Genomic DNA, 19,700 nt, shown 5'->3' with positions numbered 1-19,700 from the left:
TTTCATCTCCTGACTAGCCAAGAAAATGCGTACTCCGAAGAGGCTTAGCCCCGCAACCAAGGAAAATTACCAATCTTTCGTCACTGCCGTGGTCAACAAGTTCCGTAGGAAATTTTCCGACAAAAAATCCCGTAATATGCATCTAGATATTACAGAAATATTAAAAACGCGCAATTTCATCTCTAGCTTCCGAGATAACTACTCACAAGAAAATGAAGTTTACTTCTTCAACATGACGAAGTCTTTGTCATTTCGATCGCAAGCAAACTGCGAAAGAAACTAAACGAAAATAATTTGGAACTTTCAGACGTTTAAGGAGAACTGCTAGCCTGGAGAAAAAATTGCTGTTAAGGGCAAAATCTGACTTTGCCCGTCAGTTGTTCGTGGCCAATGTTCCTTCGGAGTGCGATTCTAAAGCAATCCAGGTGAAGTTGATTTTATTTAATTTTAATTAATTTAATTTGTAGGAAACTAACTATATTGATCTAATTTCGGGATCTTTTTGACGCATGCGCCTTGATTTTGGACACCCAGATGTTCGTTGATTTGAACTTCCATTCCTTTGTCATTGTCTTAAATGACATTGAATCGGTCCAGGATGCGTTTTAAAATCAAGTATGTTTTTTTAATATAATTTTTTTAATGTTAATTATTTTGTTCAAGTTTTAGAAAAATCGTCCTTACACCCTAGAAAAAGACTACTGACAAATCGGCAGCATCTGAAAAGGTAGAGTATATTACCACGAAAGGTTTAATTACCCGACGTTGTACGTTGTCTATATTTAAGATATCTTTTCTTTATAATAAAAGACAGTTTATCTATTCTGACAACAACGTTAGAACAAAAAGAGACTTTGATAATGAAGCTAGAAAAAGAAAAGGTGAATCCCTTCAGATTTACCGACCACCTATCAAAAACATAATGGGGACTTACCTGGTGAAAGAAAAAAGGGAGAAAGAACCAAGGAAAGGAAAGAAGAAGGTGAGTTCGTTAATGACTGTGTAAGAATTCAAAATGCAATTCATGGCGACCGAAAAGGCAATTTCCGGCCAGTTGGATTTCAGTGGCAGTAAGCCATTCGGTCTGCTGCTTTTTGCCTGGTGGATAAGGCTCAGAAGTGGAAGACTAAGGTGGACTCGCCATTATTTCCGCACTACGTTGTGAATGTGAAATTCTCGCTGTTTCGCAGGGACAGCCCAGAGAACTTGTGGTAAGAATTTATGCTGTTTTATTTCCAAGAAAAAATTGGTAGTGATGTTGAATGTGTGTGCATTTGTGAAGGCTTTTACCATATTTGCTGAAGACCTTCGCACAGTATCTTACAAAAGATGGTGCCATAACAGAAATTCCTGGTAGTAAATTTTGACTGGCAAAGTTTTCAAAGTGTTACGTGTTTCCAATTTTTTCCGTAACAGTGTGTCTGCTGAGGCTTTTGGCTACAATCCAATTAAGCATTAACACAACATTTTTAACTCAGTTCTGTCAAGTGAATCCTTACCAATAATTTGTCGGAAGACATTTATTACCGACCCAGGAAAATCTTCAGACATTCAAGACTCGCAAACGTAACCTAACGAAAATTGAAACTTGTTAAGTGATAATAGAAATTCTGTTTAACTCATGTTCTCATGCATCGGTTCGATAGAGAATTGAAGATATAGCCCATAGCATAACCTTCATTGTTGACAATCAGAAACAGTACTTGATGAAGTGTTAATTGTAGTTTGTGTAACTGATCACAATTTTCCTGTCCTTTGTGAAACGTAGCTAGTTGACCAGAATATTTTGCCTAGATATTTATTCAGAATTGCAACGACTATGTCACCCCAAATTCCTGGACAAACAATGCCTTCCTGGAGTGGAGGATTGCTATATAAAGTAAAAGATAAATGATAAAGATTTCTCTCCACTTCTTCTCTCAACTCCACTTCTTCATCTCAACCACTTTAGTGGTTGAGACACCACAATGGCCTCATCAGTTTCTGTTAAGGTAGCCCACTAGCCAGGAAAACATAAATAAGCCTGCAAAGCGTAAAATCCTTCGATGGGGAGGTAATGCCTATCTGTTGGATTATATAATATTACACAAATTAATCAGTGGACCTAGTTCAAAAGAGAAGAATTCTTAGAATCCTGCAACTTACCTGAGCTGCTAAACCTCATCCAACCTGAGTAATTAAGCCTAAAAAACAAAAATAAACAAAACAAAACATGTGGACTGGTGAACCTGTTGGATGTAAGTCCGTATCTGAGAGATTCAATGAATTGATTAATGAATTCACACATAGAAGGGAACATTTTAATATTTATGATTGGGGCTGCTGTCACGTCGAAATGACAACTCAAGACTCCCAGACCCGTCTGCTATTTGGTGACGGTGGGCTGGTGTCCTGCTACTACAACGGCATGGACCCCGACTTATTTTTTCGATGGGGGCTAATGTCGCCACCGGTGGAATTTACTAGACCCCACGGAAAATAGGTCTGGTATGATGACGTGTGGGGGGCTGGTATCATGGGTGCTGGTGTGTAGTATGGCCATGGGGCTGGTGTCTGATGGGCGAATGACCGCATGCCGCTCAATGGTGTGTCCCGCGTCCTATCACCAATGAGAAATCACTTTCAACGAACCCTTCTACCCAAATTTTGGGTCAAGGTTAAACAAATATTTTACATGCGATGCATTGTATGGATGATTTGTTCTTTGTAGTACTCAGTTCAGGTTCTATTCAAAATGCATCGATAAAATGTAAACGTTTTCATGATTTGGATAGAAGAGTTGTACCTCCAATTGATGAAAAATGTTTAAAATTTACATTTCTTCCTTTTTACAGAGGGTATCCGCAGTGGGCACCATTTCCACGCCACTCTTGATCAGCCAAGTAATTCTGTCGATGTCGCTTGAGAAGAGCTTACGGCATAAGAAGAAACGAAATTGACGAGAATGTGGAAGCCGTATGTAGCTATTGCTAGTGGCGAAGAAGCAGCACAACCTCAAAGAAAAGAAACTGAAATGACATTTTTCAAGAAACATCTCCGTTCGAAAGTACTGTATCCTTAAATATATTTTGTATAAATGTGAAATAATACATGATCTATTTGACTCTATTTATAAAGTGCCCAATACCATAGATTTTACAACACATCGCAACGTTAACCCAGACCTATGATGACGTCAGCTCCAAGACCTCCACCAGCCTGCAAATGTGGAAGTCGTAGAGGTTGCTAGCAAGGACGAACTTCCCACCCATCCCTATATACTTTGATTGGACTTCTTAGCCCGTATGCCAACAGATATTAATTACGATAATAAAATAAGTTTATTGAAAAAAAAATCGTCGTTAAGTTATGAGAGTTATTAGAAAAAAAATATTTAATATTATTTAAATATTTTGTCTATAGATACCTCCTCCATGACAGACTTTAATTATTTTAACTTAATTTTATTAATCCTAAATATGACATGCATAAAAATTAGTGCCAAGCTGAGAGGGATTGTATGCAGTGTTAACATTGACTGCTATGGGTATTCAATGTTGTGACCCCCCAGCCCCCCTAAAATGTAAATTTTTTTCTTTTCAATGTTTTATCTTTAAATTTTTTAGTGTCATTGTTTAGCGTAATGGATAGCAATCTAATCTGAGACGGGAATAGCCATTTTGAGGGAAATTTAGTTTTTATTGACCCCAATAGTTCAAGTGCTCTAGTTTAGAAAACATAATCCCAACCTAAGCAAAAGACGTCCTAGTAGAGGAGACGCCGTTCCCTGTTTGGAAAGGAGCTCCAAATATTGTTTTTTATCTCTAAAATCATGCATACAAATTAGTTTCTTAATTTGCATATAATGCTTTCATACAACCCTAGTACGAATCAATAATCAAGCAGGAAGCGCGACCCTGGAAACAGTACTTACTCCTTTATTATTACTTAATGTCCTTTTTGTTCACTTACTGCTTCTGCTTCACCAAGCTGCGTTGCCAGATAAAACGACAGAAAAATATACCCCGAAGACTCCTAGAGATCTTTTTTTTCCCCAAGAAGATGTTTGATTTGGCAACGATGCCCACTGCATCTCTGGTTAAGCTCGGCAGTTTCTTAAGTCTAGTGTTTACACGTTTCTGTGTATCGCTCTCTGAGTTTTTTTTAGGGGGGGGGGGGGGATTTAACTTACCAATTGGATTTCATGAAATTCAGTTTGCATACTCCATGTCAGCAATTGCTTATTGATGCAACTAATAAGAATTATGCCAGTTGACCATCTGTAACAGAATGGGAAATTTAAACAGCTTTCTTTAATGGTGTTAATGTTCTTTTTTAAGAATAATTTTGGGATAGATACATGAATTACAAGTCTTTGGTACCATTCTTAAGTTCAAGTTTGAGTCACAAACTAGTAAATCCAATTTATCCACGTAACTCGAGGTATCATCTTCAATTGCCCAAGATGAGCTACAGAATTTCCCAAAAGAAATTAAAACTAAGGAGTATGTTGGAGTTTTTTTTCTTGAAATTAAGTTTTTCTTTTTTAAGTTTTTCTTTTATTTTTTTAAATCTTGGATCTGGATAAAAATAAGTTAGGTTTAGACCACATGCAGCGCTGCACCGTCATCACCTTTCCGAAATCCATCAACGTCACGGTAACTGTTGATGGTTGCACGGCAGCAGTGATCGCCCTACGCCACCCTTGCAAACCCCCCATGTAGAGTGTTTGCCCGAAATATGTTACCCACACAAGGCAAGGTTGACCCACCGTGGGGTTCAAGAGACTAGCGGAAGTGTGACTGGACCAATCTACAGCGGATAAGAACTCACAAATGGCTTTTTCATCAACGACCCGACAAAGATACACCAAGTATAGTGAGTCCACATACACTATTCAATCAACTGTGTGATTAGTCCAGACAGCTGGTTCTTCGTAGATGGTAATCGTTTCGGCGTAGACGTCGTCGTTCCAGTTAATAGCCGCCATGTATGCAGCATCGGCTTCGTTTGGGATACCAGTTCCGTTGTGGGTACGTCCTCGTTGCCATGGTCTTCCACCCCCGTTTCGGAGTTGGCCAGCTCCATAGGATCTAGGCCGTTCCAGCAGCCAAGGTGACAGGGCTTGGCGTGTAAAATTCAATCGAAACCTTCCGCCCACCTGGGTGCCTCAGCCACGTGAACTTCAGCTTCCGCCACAATTTCGGCCGAACGATGTTCGTCGATGTTCAAACTTTAAAACGAAAATCGCCAGAGGGCATAAACATCTGTAGGAACGAGAAAAGGGGGTTAACGCCGGGGTTGGGTGGGGCCAGCCTAGAAAAAAAGGGGAGACAAAAAAAAATAAGAGGTAGAGGTTATCCCCGCAGGACATAACCTTGGCAGTGCCAAACAAAAAGGAGAAACAACACAAAAGAGAAAAATACAATAACGCCCAGAGGGGAAGGCCTTGGGCATGTCAGTACAGTTGAAAAAAATAGAGAAATGGTGTTTGCAAAAAAGAAACTAACTTTCTGGGACTGAAAAATAGCCGATATTTCAGTCCATTAATCAGAGAAATAATCTGCTTTTTACTCTTTGACTGCACAAATGTTTGTGCACGGAATTTACTATAAAAACTGAGTTTATGAACTGGCGCCTCCTTTCAATTTTTTCGCTGATGTTTGTGTTTCTTTTTGCAGCATCATAAATGGATACTGGAATCACCAACGAAAGGTTAGTAAAGTGAAAAAAAGTTAGTAAATAATAAAACATCAATGTGATGTAATGAATAACTACCTTTCCCATTGGCCAATTGTTCCCTACGCGTAACTTGCCAAATGGTGTTCGTCCAGAAAGATATATCACGTCTTCTTGTAAAACAGCACCGTGAATAAGTTGATAGAAAAGACTAAAAGCGTTATCCTTTGACCATGCATTTCCTTAGCCGTACATGGCGAAATTCGTCACTTCTAAATATTTAAATTAATATAGAATCTTAATTTTAATAACCGTATTTAAATAGATTGAATTCGGAATACAAATCGACGATTGAATTCAACGATGTTCGCGGTTTCGTCTTCCGACGTGCTGTCTGACTCTTCAAAGTGAATCAGGGCCTGCTCCGGGTCTGCGTCTACGGATTCATTCATGGCGCTCCACTCGGAAAGCGCAGTAGCTGCAGAGTAGACAATCTCCGACAACTCTTCGGTAGATGAAGCGCCAGCAAAGGAAGCGCCACCAAACAAAGCGTCATCGCTGTCTTAACTGCTAGCCTGTTCTGCTCCGTGTTGTTGCTCGCAAACCCCGGGTGATATCCACGGTGGCACAGCACGTTGGTCTTGACCAGGCACCGAACACAGCCCTCCACTCATCTGCTCGCCTTCTTCGTGCACATTAAGCTCCAGTGGAGGACACATCAGGGATAGACCAGGAAACGCAATTATGCTGTCGATATAGGTCAGACAGGACTCGTACAGCAGATTCCCACTGCTTTCGCATATTCGGCAGTAATCCTGTATGATATCAGAACAAAGACACATGTAAATGAGACATAAAACATCTTCTTATTCAAACGAATGCCACAGAAAAACGTGTGCAGCGCGTTAGGCTACTATGGCTTTTTGTTTCCTGAAAGCTAATGTGGACAACGTACCGTTCGGATTTCGTTGGGCGTGTGCCAATTTGAGAGAGTCACACGGATGGTGAAACACCGTTTCCTTCACTATGAAAGCCCTGCAGTCGAGAAGAACATTGTTATCCAGTACTGACACTGCCATGCGTGCGTGTCTGAAAATATAACTACAAAAACAAAATTAGACCCAAAAACAATTTAAAAAAATGAAAACGCCGACAACTGGTACAAAAGAGTGACTTACATTTCGCTTCCGAACTCCGCAGTTGCCGTCGTGATGCAATTGCTACTGTCCCTATGCACGCGAACAGAGTCTACGTATCCGAATTTGGACAGCACGTACAGAGAAATTCCTGTTGTAAGTCAACACAAAAATAAGTTATAGATTGCTACACAGCAAAACACATGTTAATCAAAAAACTTTTTGTGAGTCCTACAAATTCATTAGTTAAATTAAAATTTACACAAAAAGCAAGTGGTGCTACCAAAAAAAACCTAGACAAAAAATAGTCGTTCCCAAAACTAATGTTACGTAAAATTCGTAATGGCTGTCACGCGGTCGCCAACCGATAACATGTCACACTGGGAAAAAACCTACTTAGAAAACCAACGGTAAACCACCCACTCCCATCCAAAAAAAAATGGACGACAGTCCTTGAATTAAATTGAGCTTAACACTTACCGGCGTCAGATCCGAGTGGAGGCCAGTAAGACATAGCGTGCTGACCATTGCAATGACGTGTTGGGAGGCACCTCAAAACAATGTAATCTCCAACTTCGTTCGCCTTTCAAGAGTTCTTTTGGGGGGGGGGGGGAGACACTGTTGCCCGCAAGAAATTACAGTCAACTTCAAGTACCTAGGTTTTTATAAAGGTGCCAAAAACTCCCCTTTGGAATTGTCTTGTGCGTGCTCGACGTGCTCGATGGCGCCCAACTGTGCGTGTGTTTAATGCGCCACAAGCATGTAACACCAAACTTCTATTCGCTCTTGAAACTTAGATAAACCACCCTTCCACCTTCCCCCTCTCGGACTAATACCGACTTTCTTTATTCCAAGCATATAAAAAGAGTTCCGACCATCAAATTTCTGCAATATAAAGGTAAGTTAGTTTGTATATCTTGTATAATTTATAAATTGTTTTCCTGCAGATCTATATTAAAAGGAATTTGGGTTCCGACAGGTTTCCTCCTTGCAAATGTCCAAAGTTTAGAAACTGAAATTGAAAACTATATTTTAGTTTAAGTTTGTTTTGAATGTTAAATCTTTAACTTACAAGTAATTTATCTTAATGATGTAAGGCACTTTGTTTTATTGATGAAAAATTTGTTGATCTCCACGCTGGGGCATTCCAGGTCTCTGACCATGCTGGGGAATTCCAGGTCTCTGACCACGCTGGGGCATTCCAGGTCTCTGACCATGCTGGGGCATTCCAGGTCTCTGACCACGCTGGGGCATTCCATGTCTCTGACCACGCTGGGGCATTCCAGCTATCTGACCACGCTGGGGCATTCCAGCTCTCTGACCACGCTGTGGCATTCCAGCTCTCTGACCACGCTGGGGCATTCCAGCTATCTGACCACGCTGGGGCATTCCAGCTCTCTGACCACGCTGGGCTCCTCTGCCTCCCAATATTAGTAAAATCATTAATTACGCTACTTTAATCTATTTTAAATAATAACGTATTTATTTGTTATTACCAAACTTATGTCTGTTCCCTTCATCAGTTACAATTTGAGCTGAAATGCTCATGAGGTTTTCACGGTCAGTTCCCCAGCCGAGGCTGATCACAACACCACACTGAAATATGGGAATTGTATTAGGTAAAAGAATTCAATCAATTCTATTCCAAAACTTCCCTGGGCAAACCTTCATCTTCACCTTCACCTTCACAGAGGCTGGCCGTAAACACAACGATCACACGGACTGCATGCCGACTTACACCACGAACACGTCGAGACAAATTTCACGACGGTTCAGTACTTTTTTTAAAATTAAGTCAATTCAGAGCATACCAAATTGCGACGCAGAATGGTGTGAGTAAGTACGGCGTTAGCAGAGTTGGAACTGAAGTAGCTGTTGCGCTTTAGAACCACACCACTAGGGTGCCAGCCATGACGCACAACAGCGTAGGTGATTCACAGTATCCCTTACCAAATTTCGTAAAAAATGGCGGCGTATCTCGGTCAGTTTTCTAAACTGTATGAGAAGCAGCAAGCCCAATATGTGGAAAGTCAATTGTACAAGAAACTTTTAGAATCTGAATCTAAATTATTATCCAAATAAAAAACCGCCTTAAAAACTTTTGATTTGATTTTACCAAAAATAAGCACTGTTAGCGTAGATTTTAATCCATCAAAAAAATATATAATAAATCTTTTGGAATGCCGCGTTGGAATAAATCTTCCAAGAAACTCTCCTGCAAAAAAAAAATGTTCATTAAAAAACTATAATTTATTTCTATTAATGTTTGCTATGTATATATAGCGATTTTTTTTATGTGCAGTAGTTGGAAAATGGAAATAAACTTACTAAATGTTGTGGCGAAATCGTGAATGATGCTGTGTGGGACAACACTAAAACCAGAATGTCCATTGGTTGGTACTTGTGAATCATATTTTCGGACAATAAACCCATTGGCTGCCGATCGGCTTCTGAATCTCGATTGTATTCTAGAGGTAGCCTTGGCTGATGCCACAAAGATTCCGCCATTCTTCACATTTGAGGGATATCCTACTCGATTTATTTGACCAAATTGCCCATAATTACAAAAAAAGAGTAAGTAAATTAAAGAATAATGTAGGAATAACAGAAAAGTCACCTCGCACTATCGAAAAGACTCTTATTTTATAAAGTGATCTTCACCTATAGGCAAATCACCAGATTGCCTACCGCAATAAAAAGTCTAACTCACTGCCTTTCTCTTTAACTTTTCTTCTTCCATTTTGGGTAGAAATACGTTTGCATAGATTCTTGCATTTTTTATATAGGTTTTGCTAGAATGGCATGCTTGCTTGACAAAGTTGTGTTTTTGTATAAAATATAACATCCGTGAAGTGTCGGCATCTCCTACACTTTGGGCCAGTAACGGTTAGTAACGGTGAATTATTACATAATTCCTTTGATTACAAGATATGCAACATTCCGTGCAACGGAAACACTAGCCAACGAACTTCATCCCATAAACTCTAGCGACTGACATGACGTGCCTGACAGTAGCGTTTCATTTGAACTTTTTAATTGCTCAGTTAGCAAACAGTAAATTGCTCTCCATAACTTGATGCATATTGTATACTCGAATCCATGGTTATACCCTTTCAAACAATTGAATGCAAAATTTCCATAAACGCCGCAGCAGACACAGCCGTTGACATTATTGTTTTCTTTCGCCTCTTGCTAAAAGACATTTTCTAATTGCTGTCCTCGCTTGTCGAGGAAACAAAATTTTAAAAATAGGCAAAAATATTGAAAATGACGCCTTACCGCAATAATTCCTTGCAGCTTCCAATGATGAATTTCCACGAACCATTTCTATTACGTCTATCTACATCAACAGGAACTGGATAGTCGTCATTATCTTTTCATTTTCGGATTCTGATTCCGCGTATTCTTTTTTGCTGGAATCAATCATAAAATTCGCATACGCATTCGGTCTTGACGTGTCTTTTTTCCAATTTTACTTTACTTTTTAAATTCTTCAACGTAAAAATTAAATTTTTCCAGAATTTCTTCTTGTGGTGATTCATTTACCAGTAGTTTCAGTAACTCTTTTTTGTTTTGTGCAATAGTGTACTGTAGGGTTTTTTTTGTTTTGCCTAAAAAACAAAATAAAAATAAGGATTTATGAAAAACTTCTTGAAGAGACTGAACATAAGAATTATCTTACACTCTGAATATCAATGTGAAATAGCGGTATAGCATATGCTATCCACACAAACATTATAGCTAGCCATCTAAGGATTTCCAAAGATTCCCGTGCAAATAAGTTATGCAAGGAGTCGTTAAGTTTCATAACAAAGTTTGTTCTCATTGTCCCGAAAAACAGGAAGCTGCACAAAACCTGTGTAGGGCGGTGATGCAAGGATAGCACACTCAGATTTCTAAGTAATTTTTCAAATTTTCTCATCCCTTAGTTTTTGCTTTACATCCCATTTCATATTTGCCCCTCTTCCACAACTAGGTGAAAAATTCACATGTCAATGTCTAAATGTCTTTTAAACTGAGATTAAAGAAAAGCAAGCAGTACAATGTTTTGACCAAAACAGTTTTTGTTATTTGTGTAGAAATTCTTGATAATAGTATTGTGAAATGCACTCTTTCATAAGATAGTCTTTGCTATGATTGCCTTGATAATGTTTGCCAACGTCTTGGCCTCAACCAGGTATCAAATTTTAAAATAGACGAGTAACAGTTGAAATATTTACTAATTTACTGTCTGTTTACAGCATGAATGCTTTGGATTACGTTGTGTCAGTCAAAATTCATACCCAATGTTTATTTGTCAATGATATTTAAAAAATATAATATACACCTTTTTTATGCTGAGTTCGTTTGGTTGAGCTTGATCGTCCACTCAAGAAACAACTGGATAAGCATTCCCAAGAGGCTTATCTTTACTTTAGAATAATGTAATATGTCAATGATGTCAGCCTTTGGGAGGATGAAATGACTAAGTATTTCATTACATCATGCTACATTGCGAAATTAAATAAGTTTTCATATTCGAAATCTAGGGGCCAGTATTTCCTGCAGTTGAAAAATCAGATTTCATGGAAGGAAGGTTAAGATATAGTTATTATGAGGCTTTTGTTCTTGCTGGTTACAGACTTCGAGGCATTGAACTATTATAAATAAATTAAGTTCCTTTTTTCCTCAACAACTAACTAACTAACAAAACAAAATTTTAGCCGAATTTGGGGATCATGATCCAGAACGTCATACTTTGCAATAATTGAAAGAATTCGTTATACAAAATGATTTGGCAGGTTTATACTGATTGGGATGGGAGATGACGGGGAAAAAGTGGAGGTGTTCAAAGTAAAAAAAGTCTCCCTACTTCAAAAACGATGTTAGTGAACCACAATGAATATTTTGATTGAGGATGGTTAAATAATCGAGGATCTGCAATTATCGAATAAAATGAATTTTAAAAAATACTAATTACACAATAGTATTTGACATTAAACTACCTTTACTTCGTATCAATCTAGCGAGTCGTGTCGTCACAATATCTTCTGTTTGGTATTTTTTTCCATAGGCAGTACATGTGGATACAGCCATCTTTTGTTTGGTCCGAATATTCTTTTTTTTACTTCTTCTGTTTTTTCCTCTTTCCACCACTAATAACCTCAGCAGCCCTCTTTTCTACTTCCTTTGCGTTGCTTTCAGCGTTCTCTTCCGCAACGACTTCTTTAGCCGCTTCCTCTATCTCCAACCCCACTCCTACCCCACCTTCTTCAGTTAGCTCAACCCCCAAAACTGCCAATTCTTCACCTTCCACAACTACGTCCCCACCTTCTTCAGGTATCTCATCCCTAACAATTCTGCACGAAAAAAGACTTCCTAAGAGAAGAAATAAGATCTACTGTACTTATATTTAAGGACACTCCAACCACCCCAACTCTTACGGTCTTCATCGGCGTCATCTCATTTTGTTTAAAGCGGGAATACCGCTAACGGAAGATAATTCCCGACGCTCACTCACATCAAGTGGCACATTTTGGTGGAAAACAGACGATTAAAAAAAAGTAAATTATAAGTAAAAAAAAAGTAAATAAATAAAACCTTTTTTAGAACGGAACGACTAAAAGTTACAGTGAAATGCTCAAATTCAGGATCTCCAAGTCAACACATTGCTTGGAGGAAAAATTTGAATACACCAAATTTATCAATAAAACCATCAACAAAACCACCAAATATAAAGGTTAAGATACACAAGATGATACTCATATACTCTGATAGTAATATGATATTGCCACATGGATGTTTTGGAAGTTGAATGTTTTAAATTGCAATTGCTTATTTTAATCATATAGAAAGAAACAAAAAGGATAGACAATTTGGAGAAGAAATACATCGATGAGGTAAGACTGATTGATGATTGATGATGCAGTTAAAGAGAAAGATGGTAAATCCCTACCCCCAGAAGTACCACCAACTAGCCAAAAACGCGGTGATGAAGGTTGAGAAGAAGGAATTTTCAGGCAATCGAAAGAAGAAAGCAAGTTCACTAATGACTGTGGTTGATTTTCAATACAGTCCATTGTGTGGCTGACAAAGCAAATGCCGCCCAGTTTTTTTCGGTGGCAGCGGGCAATTCCGGCTGGCCCACTTCCGCCTATTCGAAAACACTATGAAGAAGGAGAACGAGAAGGAGCCAAAGAAGCAGTAACTGCCTTTCTACACTTCGTCACCAATCCAGATTTCTCTCTGTTACCCAGGGATGGCGAGAATATGTGATAAAAATAACATTTTTATTTCCAAGAAAATTGTAAGTAACGTTGAATGTGTGTTGATTTGTTGCTGTCATTCACCGAATTTGCGCTTTGAATTTTGAAATTATGTGACCCAAAAGACAGAAAAAGCGGAAATGGACGGCATAAACGTGCCTCAGATTTTCTTCGACCAGTTGGGCAGACACGTGAAAATTCTGTATGTTATGGGCATTAAAAGTGGGACGTATAAGTTTTAGGTTGCGATGTACAATTCCAAGGCAAAGTGGCAATATATGATGCGTTCACCATGTATTTAGTTACAGAGTATTATCAATATGCAGAGAATTCCCGGGCGATCTTCAGGAAACTGGTATTTTTTTCTGAGACGAGAAAAAAGCTGTTTATAAAATATTTGTTGAATTTCATTTTTAAGTCTTTTTTTTTATTAGGAATATTTCGTGATAATTCATTCAGAAACTGGGGTCGGAGCCGCTATCGCAGCAGGTAGCCAAGCAGAGAAAGGAATTTAGGCACTTTTAGTTATAGCAGCCAATAAAACAAGAAGAGGGAATCAATTTCTTAACTCTGCATTCTTGCAAAAAGCCCAGATTCTGCAAATAAAATCTCCTACTGATACAAATCAGGCGATTACTTTTTACTGCATAAAATTAAAAATCCGCTTTACAATATTCCAATTTTCCGTCGAAGGCACAAGACCTTCGACGAACCTTGAAGTGCTACCACAGTTGTTGCTCGCACATTGGTAAAGCTTGGCGTTTCTCCAGCTTGCAATAGCTCTACCATTTCCATTCGTGTGCTTCCGGACTCTGGTGAGTACATAGACGCCATTCCTGCCGCCATGTTCTGGAGCCAATTCAAACACATTCCTTTGGTCGATGGAGCACCACATGCGTCACTGCCAACGGGCTGGTGATTTCTTCGCTGGGTCCGTTTGCAGCCTCATTAACATCGTCAAGCGTATCCATCAGCTCCGTCGCTACAACTATTGACGTCCTCCGGGACCTTCAGCAACTTTTGCTCTCTAAGGCATCGCAAAAGTATTTCGGTATGCTTCCGACTTAATACCCTCACGCCTGTGTGTTAGCAGAATTTACACCACCGCCTTTGACAGCACCTTCCCCGAACATGAGACCAATGTGAGGAACAAAGAAATAAGAGGGAAGGGAAATAGGGCGAGAGTGGACGACATAGCTAACGTATGGCTGAGAGAAAAATTAAAAAATTGCACATAAATTAAGATGGGATCTTGACGGTAAGACGAAGAGAACGGCGCGGCGCAGACGATACGGGGTGTGAGGAACGTTGAAGTGCTGCATTTAGAGATACTTTGACCGTTTTGCACGCTTCTCTAATCCCGTCCCGTTCTCAAGTCCCGTGGCTTTCTTCCATTTAGGGGCGAATGAACACTGATGTGCGTGAAACCGAGTCCCCATAGGCGGGACGCATCGACATGAGTTGAAGATTAGGAAGCAGGGTTGTTAAACGAAAAATTCAAAGCCCAATTGCAGTCCCTATCGTGCTGCCCCGTTCACTCCCACACAAAGTCCTCCTGTGGCAGTGGCACCAGAGGGGGAAGAAAGGGAACCAGAGTGTCCGAAAAATTGCCCACCTGCTGACAGAGCTCATGAAACGTTCGCATTTCCGTAACGTAAGTGCCGGGAATTCACGGATGGCCTTCAGCAATTCTGGGCTGAGTTGAAAACAGCTCTCGCCTACCACGTAACCCCTGAACACTGAAGATTGGAAAAAGACTACCGTTTATTACGATCTGGTGGTCTGTGGCGAGGTAAAATAAGCGTAGGACGAGATCCACATAATATTTCAAAGTGGCTGAAAATACCAGAATATCCTTCCCAACATTTAATTCGTACCTCACAGCAGTCAGTGGGGGAGTAAGTTATTACTTTTCCTTCGACTTTCCACTTTGTAGTGAACTCAGGCACCAACAACTTCGAACCATAATCTTTTGTGGCACGGAATGGGATTCTGGGGCTCAATAGTTGACTTGGTGTAAACTGTATGAATTTGAATTCTTTTAATTTCGAATATTGCATTTTGATATTTGGAAGTTCATTCAGAAAATTTGTAACCCATTAAACATGGATATCGAATGACAGTTCAGAATCAACATTTGTTTGCTCCCCTAAATATTTAGAAAAAATTAGCATGCTTGCAATTCATCATTCTAAACAATCTTTTTTTTATCCGTAAGTCATGTCATGTAAATGGGTGTTTGTAAAATGGCTTGAGGATAGTTTCTGGTAAGTCCATCACCCAGATTGTGAGTTAAGAGCTGGTCAAGTTGTAATTTTAGACAATTCTGCGTTTCATAAGTCTAAGAAGACCAAAGATTTAATAGCAAAAAATGCTTTGCAACACGGGTTGGTTATAGTTTCGTTGAGTATACTGGGAAAAAGCCAACAGACGGATGGCCGGAAAGTATAAAGATGAATTTTTTTCTACAGGAAGTAACAAGTTTAATATTTAGTTTTACATGTATAATGTAATGACTGTAAATAAAATAGAAAAATGCAAGATTTTCAAACTTTTACCGGTCAGCAGTAGGTGGGGAATAGGCGTAGGCCAGGGAATAAGCGAACCAAGTCTGAGGGAGAGTGTTGAACGGATATTCAAACCCGCTTCTAGATCCCCTTTCCCACCCCGTCATAAAAGCGATGTTGCTAAAGATGCTGTTCATCATCGGGTCGAAGAGTTGACGTCGATAGTGACATCGCCGACTTATCTCTTCTTGTATATCTCACTCGTGTATTGTAAAGGTAATGTCCCTTGTCGGGTTAAGTTGTATCTCATGCATGTGTTAGTTCAATGTATCTGTCGTACTCTATGCCCGTGCCTGTTCTAACTACATCTGTTCGAACTGATCGTGGATGTGCAGGTGCAGGGAAAGCTGCAGGAAAGTAGTTGTGAAGACATTTTCTCAAAAAATTTCATAATGTCAGTATTAAGAAAGTAAATTGTAAAGGTAAAGTTTCGAGTGGTCAAGGTTTCAAGTTGTCATAGTCACGTGTTGTCAATCTTGTCAAAGTTTCAGTTGTCAGAGTTGTGACAAAGTTTTGAGTCTTTGGTATTGTCAAAGTTGCTGAAAAGTTTTGAGTCTTTGGATTTGTCAAAGTTGCTGAAAAATTTTGAGTCGTTAGACTTGTTAAAGGTGTTGAAAAGTTTTGCGTCATAAAAATTGTAAACAAGAAAAGTTAGTTTTTCTCAATGTGTCTTGTACGAATAAATGTACATTGAGGTTAAATATGTCTTCCATATTATCTTCCATATTAATATGTCTTCCATGTCCACCACCAAGGAAGAAGACCAAGGCTTGCCAGATAAAGATCATCGAAGAAGGTTCTGGAGTAAAGTACACTGAGATTAATTCTACGGCTTTCCGCGTCAAAGACCCGCATAAACAATTGGACTTCATCTACTCCGCCAAGCCAGTGCCCGCATGTTCAACCCCTGGCAACTTTTCGGAATACCACGCCGTGCAAGGAATGGAAAAAATCATGATCACAGTAAAAACTATCTCTACTAACGACACGGACTCTCCCATCTTAAAAAATGCTAGGGCAATTGACGCTTTTGGGAAAAAATTCAAATCACGTCTCACTTAACCCGCGCCGAGGTCGAATTCGCCAGCCACACGCAGTATAGCCGAGATATAGCGATGGAAGTATCCAACCACCTAGCCAAGGAAATCCGAAACCTGCAATGCGAACAAAGGAAAGCTACACACCAAGCCGTGCTCTCCACTGCTCAATACAATGGATTATTAGCCGCCACCTACTTGGACTTGCCATTCTGTTCCAAACTCATCGCAGTGGGAGATTCAGCGTCCATTCTCAGCTGCGCTCCACGTAATGTTACGTTTGAACCAGTGTTCACAACATGCAGACCCCAGCCTCGTTCAGGAGACTTTACCATCAACAGTGAGGGTTGGGAACTAACAAAATACTCCGAGTGTTACTGGCATTCCAGTGTCGTCAATTTCAATGGCAAGGCTCACACCTTCCGGAATCACACATGGCTACCAATCAACCCCAACATCCACGTACATGGACGGTGCCTCATTGACACAATGCCACTTGAAGTTGACAACTCTTTCAAAAACATACTCGAGTTGCATCCCGCCATCGCATCCCACCCGATTAGCGGATCAACGATCATGGCTGACCTTCTCGCCTACATTCAGATGGGTTACACTACCAACTTAAACGGTGACCGGCCCATCGATACCATCTTTGTGCATCCTAGTGAAAAAATTGATGTTTCTTTCGCAACAAAAGCCGGGAATTGGTTAAGAAATTTTGGCATAATTTGTGGAGTAAGTCTGACGGCCGCCCTAGCTTTCCGATTCTGTGGTCTAGGCAGCTGTCTAGGCGCTTACATTCCATGCCTCAGATGCTGCAACCCATTCAGTTGGTTGGCCGCAATGCCACGCCCAACCCTTGATGTGGAAGCTAACCATCCTGAAGTTCCTCACTCATCGGCCCCGGTATCAATAGTGAATGTGCAAACCCAAACTCGTGTCGAACCTCCAAACCGAGTGCCGGACCTCCATATACTGCGACCCCCGGAGTCTCGGAGAGACTCGAGGGATAATCGACAAGAGATCGTACGCCTGCTACAAACACAGCCGCGCTAACCTTCACTCCCCCTATCTTCTATTTTTCCGTATACTCTGTAATTCTGTTGCATTCATGTGATATTATTTGTCTTGTGTAACCCATGCTCTAACACAATTAACCTGTAAATAACCAGTCGGGCCCTGCAAACATACCCGTCCATCATAAAAAAAAAACCGTAACCTAGACATTTCCTTCCTCCTCTATTCCTTTCCATCACTGCAGAACCCGAATCAGGAAGATGGTGGAAGATGCCTTGTTTGTATGCGCTTACCCCCTTCCGCCAAAACGTTGTTCCGGAACCTTCACGGATTACCCTTGGGAAGAGGAGGAAGACAACGGTGACAACGATTATGTCCAGTCCTTGTGCCTCGTGGACTGCCCCGACAGCTACCTCAATGAGAAAAACCGGAGTGAGGACATGTCGTTCTCAGAACATCCCGTCATCGACAACCAGAGCTTCTCCGAATTAGACATCGAGAGCGAATACGACGATACCGTAGAACTAGAACATCCCCTCATCGACGACCAGAGTCTCTCTGAAGGAGACATCGAAGACAACATCGAGAGTGAGTACAACGATACGTAGAACTGGACAGGAAATGCACGATGACCAACAGGGCGCTGTTAAAGCCGACGCCGCTTTTTCCGATGAGAAATTAGAAGATTCGCTACTAACGATGGCTCCTCGGACTTTGGTGACCTATTTATCTACGAACATGACATTTCAGCCGAAGTCTTAATGTGCTCTACCCCGGCGTCCGATGACGGAAGAACGACTAAAATGGCAAAAACTGACCCTGAGGCTACTTTGAAAGAGATCTCATCGGAAATGCTTATGGCTTTCTTTCCGACTCCCGAGTTGATTGAAGATGCGACTCTGTCAATCAAATCTCTCCACCGGAAAGTTGGTCCCCATTGCCGAAACCATCAAGGTAAATTAATCATGGCTGTGATTTCTGACTGAATTGAGCTTATTTTCTTCATTGGTATAACAGGGATTCAAAATGATCTTGAACAGTGAACTCGATCACCTGCCCGAGGCCGCCTTCTACATGGTCGGCCCGATCGAAGAAGTTGTTGCCAAGGCAGAGAAACTTGCTGAATCGCAAGCATAAGTCGCCTGACGGAAAAGACCCATCCCACAGCTGTAGATTTGGAAGTCGCAATGAAGAAAAAACATGTCAATCTTTCACCACATGGTTACATTCAGTCTAACGAGCGAGTTCCACCGTCTCTGCAGTTCTAATAGCGTTGTGTAGATGTTCCGGATTCCTTTGTACAAAGTAAAGATGGAAACCGTTTATCTAAACTTCTTTCTTTTATTCAACACCAATCCAGTGTTGGTCGTACTTGACAGTGTTATTGAGGATTTGTTGTATTTAAAAAAGGAATTACATCATTCTCGTGGAAGTAGTTTCATTCCCCCTCGTGATAATAATTGAAATTGAGGTCGCGCGTCTATACAGTCGGTAAGAAAGTGCTCTTTTCTTAAGCGATCATTCACACAGTATCAAAACGATCACATCCCCCCTCGAAACACATATACACGAGCGCTGCTAGGGGCTATTTTGAATTGTGTGCACTTAACTAGCGAAACATCTCTGTATGTGTATAAATCTATCCTATAGCTAAACATGTATAAAGAAGAAGAAGAATGATGAAATGGATTCGTCGTCTCATTTGAGAGCTCAGCCCGTTTCTCCTGCACTTTTTGATATTCATTTCAGCCGGGGTTTTTTGACAGACACACATTCGATGGCGTTCAACTGCTGCCAGTTGGCACAGCGTTATTCGCAGGAAGGAGAAAGGAAATGTAATAATAATATCAAAATTGGGAGAGAAAGAGTGAGAGAGAAAATGTTTGCCAAGCGAAAATGTGCTGGCGTTAAAAGTTTTCCCCTTCCATAATTCAACACGCACATAACACAAACCCCACGCGAGGGGATCCATGCGATTGTTCATACATGCGTGTAGCGTGCCCAGCAGGAGAAACAACAGCCCAATGGTCAATGCGTGAG

At 40.4% G+C, this 19,700-nt stretch overlaps 2 long non-coding RNA genes across 2 annotated transcripts; one reads left to right on the top strand and one right to left on the bottom strand.

Moving 5' to 3' along the window:
• Positions 1-1,935: 1,935 nt before the first annotated feature.
• On the bottom strand, positions 1,936-18,762 carry LOC124344390. Its single transcript, XR_006919722.1, has 3 exons — positions 18,676-18,762; positions 9,501-9,503; positions 1,936-1,945 (listed from the first exon to the last, which is right to left on the bottom strand). It is a non-coding gene; the product is annotated as an uncharacterized LOC124344390 (long non-coding RNA).
• Positions 18,575-18,983, top strand: LOC124344389. Its single transcript, XR_006919721.1, has 2 exons — positions 18,575-18,614; positions 18,678-18,983. It is a non-coding gene; the product is annotated as an uncharacterized LOC124344389 (long non-coding RNA).
• Positions 18,984-19,700: the final 717 nt, after the last annotated feature.

Source organism: Daphnia pulicaria, chromosome 6, assembly GCF_021234035.1.
Source record: "Daphnia pulicaria isolate SC F1-1A chromosome 6, SC_F0-13Bv2, whole genome shotgun sequence".
Taxonomy (NCBI): Eukaryota; Metazoa; Arthropoda; class Branchiopoda; order Diplostraca; family Daphniidae; genus Daphnia; species Daphnia pulicaria.
Note: the sequence above shows the minus strand (reverse complement) of the source record. Positions and strands in the feature narration are given on the sequence as shown.